Raw genomic sequence first — 6,289 nt, 5'->3', positions numbered from 1 at the left:
TCCTGCAGGCCAAGAATCATTCATTTAAAATTGACAATAAGACATTTATGAAACGTTAAAGAAAAGAATATGTTCAATTTATCTGTTATTTAAATTGCTTAGTGTGCGTAGTGTTCAGATATCATCTGTCCAATGCAGCATAATATTCTAAATTACTTATTTTAACTATAAAAATATGTTTTTTAATGTTAGTTACAGTGTTGGAAATAGTACTCAGATGCTTTACATAAGTGAAAGTACAATTACCATAGTGTAAAAATACTGGACTACAAGTATTTTACAAGTAAAACCCTTAATTCCAAAGTACTCGGTGTACAGAGTGGCTCCTTCCACAGAGAATGTTATATTGTTCTGTTTTTTATCACTAACGAACACGTGTAAGAGTATTTTAATGTTGTATTTCATCAGTGTGGAGATGGTTTTAGTTTTACTGGGTATATCGGTAGTAAAGTACTGCATCATATCAGGATATCATGTTTTTATATAAAACAACATAAATGTAGTGGAGTAAAAAGTATGTCAAACTTGTACTTAGGTACTCCACTTGAGTAAATAAGTACAGAGTAAATGAGTACTTCCTCCATCACCGCCACAGTGTTGAAATACCTCTGCAGAATACTTTATATTACTGGATTATAACGTGTTTGTCACTTTAACGTTGCAGCTGGTAAAATGTGGAGCTGATTTTAATATCTTTACTGCCTGCTGGCTTGTCAGTCTTTCCCCACAGTGATCAATAAAGTCTCATCTCAACCTCTAATGACGCATCATCAGTTATTTGCTAATAGTATTTTGTGTTTGGTAAAGAAACTAAAGCTGTCAGACGTAGATGTAGAGAAGTAAAAGGATTACCTTTTTGAGAAGTATTTTTATACTTGTTTACGTGTATTTTCGTGTACTTGATCCCTGAGGCCCTGGTTGCTGAAGCACTAACTGTACTTCAGTATCTGTTGTGCAGACAGCTGACCTCTGTGCTGTGTTTGTTATGTAACCCCAGGTGGAGCTGCAGTTAAACACTCTCACCGCTAGAGGGAGCCAGCAGCGTTGTTTCCTGCACACCTGAAGCTGCAAGGTGTTGCACTTTTACTCAGCGCTTTTACTTTAAATAGATCATTCTGAAAATCTGTTTATGCATCTTAATCAAATATTATTTATCTTTTTTTAAAATCTTTATTGGTCCTAACAATGTTTTTAAACTGCACTACAACATATTTTAATCCTAATGAGACTTTTAGTTTATCAAATAAAGACAAACACAAAACAAGATGAAATTGCAGGTTGTTTGTTTGTTTGTACATCTGACGTTGTCTGAGACTGGAGTTGTGAAATGTTACCACATACTTGTGATAATAGTAGCAAAGTGATTCACAAATACCGTGATATAGAAAAAAATATAAAATGACATAAAGAGGCCTGTCAGCAGTAAACAGAAATATTTAAAGTATATATTTAACATCAAATGCTTTTCATAAAGGAATTTCTGGATGAAAAGTTTTCTAACTTTCTTTACAAAAACTTTCTTAGTAGAATCTTTTACTTGTAAATACTTGCTTTTACCACGTATTTACAAACACTAATATATATGCAACTTAACTGAATATTATTTATGCTCTGAGTTTAGCAGTGGTGGAAAGTACGTTTACTCAGGTAGTGTTCTTTAATACAGTTAAGATGTACTTTTAAGTTACTTTATACTTCTACTCCACTATGCTGAACATGGAAGTATTGTGCTTTTTACTCCTACATACATGTATATGACAACTTTCAGATTCAAATTGTACACAGCAAACCTGTAAATACTCTCTAAAAGGGATGGACTACTATTGATAAAAAAACTACTACTATATAAAATTACTGTATAGTGATGTTATAGTAATTATATATGGATGATATAGTTTATATAATATGGTAGTTTTACTTTTGATACTTATAGCAGACTTTGTTTTTATACTTTTACTTGAGTAATATTTAGAATTTTACTTGCAACAGAGTAATTTTTACAGTGTGATATTTTTATACTCGAGTGAAATATCTGAATTCATTTTCCACCGCTGAACATTTTATGCTGCGTCGCTCATTTTTACTTGTTTAAATAAAAACAGAGTGAATGAATGAATGGATCACAGAATTTAATGAAGGCCCTAATGACAATAAAGAATAAATAAAAGCAAATAAATTAAAAGCAATCCATGTAAAATCCACTTTCTGCTACCACAAAAATCCCTTTACATGCACACAGACTGGACTGCAGTTTTATTTATACATTTGATCAGTTATCTTTTGGAGTGATTTTGCCTTTATTGTTGATGACTGACGCTGAAGACAGACAGGAGAGAGATGGGAAGGCAGGTCGTTTTTCTTTAACCTTGTTTTATAATAATATTCTGAGTGACTTTGACTAAAGATTGGCAGAGTTTGCGTAGTTTCTCTTGTGTTTTTGTTTCCAGGCAGCTTCATACTTAAAATTAAACAAAACAAAAAACCAATTAATTCACAGAAAGTCTGAAAAAGCGTCAATATTCAAACATGATAAACAGGTTGTGAAAATGATAAAAAGGTTGGTTTTCAGCAGACAGTCAGAGGTCACAGCGACAGATCATCTGACAGAGGAGTCAACAAACTGCCCCCCCCCCCGTCCTACCTGACAGCAACAGGTGAGGCGTCATCATGGTGACCGTTTCTAATGTATCAGCATCACAAAACAGGTTTGTCCAGATACCACACACACACACCTTCCCCCTATCTGCTTGCATATGTTTGTTATCCTGTGAGGACCCTCGCTGTACCTTCCTCAGCCCCACCCCCTTATACCTAAAACCCTCAAACTGAACCCTGTGGAGACGCGAGGACCCGACACAACGTCCTCACAGAGACAGAAGTACGAGAGCATCACGGTGATTTCATTACAGCACAAAGCGCTAACTGCCCTGTTAGCCTGGAGGATTGCTGTACACTGCACCGACAAAAGCCGCCGCTGCTGTGTTTTCCTTCATTAATATTATAATATATATATATTCCACTGCTGCAGAATAACTTGAAGTTGTTAACTCATCACTTGATCCGTGAAAATTGTTCATCTCTAAAATTAACATAATTTCTCAGTTTTGTGGGCCTAAACTTTGTCTTTACCTTCTTTATTCTGCAGCAGGGGAAGTAAAGGAAGCACATTTCTACAGTAAACACCCTTTAACATATTATATAACTGAACAAAATTATAAAGGCAACACTTTTGTTTTTGCCCCCATTCATCCTGAGCTGAACTGAAAGATCTAAGACTTTCTCTATGTACACAAAGGCCTCTTTCTCTCTAATATTGTTCACAAATCTGTCAAAATACAAAAATTTGCCGAGATAATCCATCCACCTCACAGGTGTGGCCTATCAAGATGCTGATCAGACAGCATGGGTATTGCACAGGTGTGCCTTAGGCTGGCCACAATAAAAGACCTTAGGCTGGCCACATTAAAAGGCCACTCCAAAATGTCCTGGGACTCTAACGCTGTTTTCCTGCGTGAAAGTCCTGGGTTTGACCCATCTGTTCATCCCGTCCACCTCTGTATGAGGGCTTTATCACTATTTATAATCAACACTTCCTGCTTTGCTACCGTCATATGGCCACTAAAGGTCGCTGCCACAACAAACATACATATGGTTCGTAATAACATGCAGCACAAACAACCTATTTGGGCGTTTTTCTGGTGAGGACAGACTCTTTGATTGACCAACACAGCTCCTTAAACTTTGTCGTGATGATGATCTGTTAATGTGCAACAGAGCATTTCCAGATGAGAGTGGAGGAAATGTCTGTGCAGTATTTATACTGTTTCCTGATGGTTTTCTGTATTGATTTAGTTTGAGTGTCGACCCCTGATCCCGACGGTCAGACCAGCACCTTGTGTGGCAGAGCAGAGCGTTATTGAGCGGTATCGACTCCACAGAAGAAGTCTGTCGGATGAGGGACAAAACATCTTCTAGTATATTCAATGAAGTCCAGTTACCCTTGACTTTAATCTTCCTTGGTTGGCTGTGCAGCCTGTGCACAACCAACACATTCCCACTTCCAACTCATCACATATGGCTTTTGGGTTTGTGGTCTTTGTAATTATGTATTTTCACAGACTGATACTTCAACAGTTTTACATCAAACTACATCAAAGTCGCAATTTGATGTAAAACTGTTGAAGTATAAGTCTGTGAAAATACATAATTACAAAGACCACAAACCCAAAAGTCATGTATGTGACGTCGTAACTTTTCCTCTCATTGACGGAAGCTAACGTTACTGAAGCTATCGTTACTGAAGCTAACATTACGGAAGCTAACGTCAAAGAACTTCCATGAGAGGATGATGTGATAAAAGGACCGAGAGTCGTTGGATCAAACACATCAACGAATGCTAGCTAGCTTTAGCGCGCTCACATGTCGGTGACGTATATTGTGCGAGACGAGAGATGTAGTTTATTGAACGTGTTTTCACACAAAACGACATGTAACTTTACTGTTTTACGACAAACTGCGACTTTCTTGACTTGCAAAATTATATTTTAAATTGACAAAAATCATATGTGTAAATCAGGACTCAATTCTAACGGGATAAAAAGATAAGTTGTCTCTCGGCGAAACAATGGGCCGGAAGCGAGAGACATAGACTCTCTGTGGTGGTCCTCCGGAAGGGGAGGGACTTAGGCTCTCTATAATGCAACATCTGGTTGTACTTTCAAAATAAAATGACTTGATAAGGTTTTGCAACGTCGCAATTTGGTTAGGTTCAGGATTGGTGGTTAGCTAATTTAACTAATTTACATAAGTTAAATTAGCGTTACTTGCTTAGCTTGAGTAACACTCACTGTCACCTTTTTTTTGACATGGCAACAACACTGGTCTCATGGTTGAAAGTCTGGTTTCTTCTCCCAACCACCTCCTTACTAAGACTTTTCTGTTACTTGTTTCCTACACCATCTTTTAGCGTTTCCCCCAGTGCGTTGTCCAGTGCGTTGTCCTATGACGCTAAGGGGATCCCCAGTGCTTTACGTAACTGTAGCCAACGGGACTTGATCATGCATATGTGACGACTTGGGTGTGAAAACGTGTTGGCACGAGCAATGATTGACACTGCATTAGACACTGCTCTTGGCTCTGATTGGTTGTTTGTCGGGATGTAGTGACAGTTTCAGCAAAGTTCTGCAGCTTTAAGAGGTCACTGATCAAAAACCACCGGTTCAAGACAAATAACTCCAAATGTAATGCAATGTAGTGTTTCTCTGCGGCCAGCGGCGACAGCCAGACTCTCTCCTGTGACGTGAACGCAGCATTAAAACTGTGTCACGATGAGTTCAGGGATCGGAATGTGTGAAACTACAAAGATGGCAGACACAGCACTTCCTGCCTCCTTTCTGACAGCCAGTCACTGCTCTCAGCGATGTGCCTCTGCCCCACGGAGGAGGACAGAAAACATCTTTGTTACAGACTTTAATGTGTTTTACTTTTTGCATCCTGCCAGTGAGAAAGAAAAAAAAGCTGCAGCGACAAACAGGCTTCAGGGCTGAACTCTAATTTTCAGCCTGTCAACAGCTTTTCAGTCCTGAAACTGTGTCTGAGCGCTGGGCAGGCCTCAGGCTGCAAGGCAAACAACTGTTACCTACAAATCATCCGTCACTATTGGAAACCGGTTTTTCACCCCCTCCTCCCTCGCTCCCTCCCTCCCTCCTTCTCTTCTCCCCCACACCACCATCCTCACTCCTCTGCTGCCGCTGCAAAGCACTCTTAGCGTCTGAGCTGCAGATTTTAAACATGTTCGGGGGGGAAAAGAAAACAGGGGCTGCAGCGAGGCAGGAGAGAAGAAGACGTCTGGTTGAAGCTGGTTGGGAAACAGTGAGGCAGAGCAGCATGAGCTCGTCATCCCCCCACACTGCCGACAGGTGTTGGCTTCATGTGACTGCCTGCCTGCCTGCCTGTCCGGACAGCGCTCCAATGAAGAAAGAGGAGGAGGAGGAGGAGGGGGAGGAGGAGGAGGGGTGTGTAAAGTTTCATCAACAACAATTGTGTCAACTCGTACTTGCTTTGCGTTGGGAAACCCTCCAGCTCAGATCTCCTTTCTTTCTCCGGCCGGTGGAGACTCTGGTCGGCTGAGTTTGGGGATGCCTCTCCTCCTCCTCCTCCTCCTCCTCCTGCTCTTCGCTGGATGAATGGATGAATCCACCCTTTTGTTAGCGATGGTTCGTTCCTCAGCAACGGCTCCATGGTTACAGTCCAATAAATAACATCACACTCTCTCCTCTGCGTCTCTGGT

This window comes from Micropterus salmoides, unplaced genomic scaffold (assembly GCF_014851395.1).
Source record: "Micropterus salmoides isolate LMB-PRFRI ecotype aquatic unplaced genomic scaffold, ASM1485139v1 Ms_hic_scaffold_1, whole genome shotgun sequence".
Taxonomy (NCBI): domain Eukaryota; kingdom Metazoa; phylum Chordata; class Actinopteri; order Centrarchiformes; family Centrarchidae; genus Micropterus; species Micropterus salmoides.
This window is presented reverse-complemented; position numbering follows the sequence as displayed.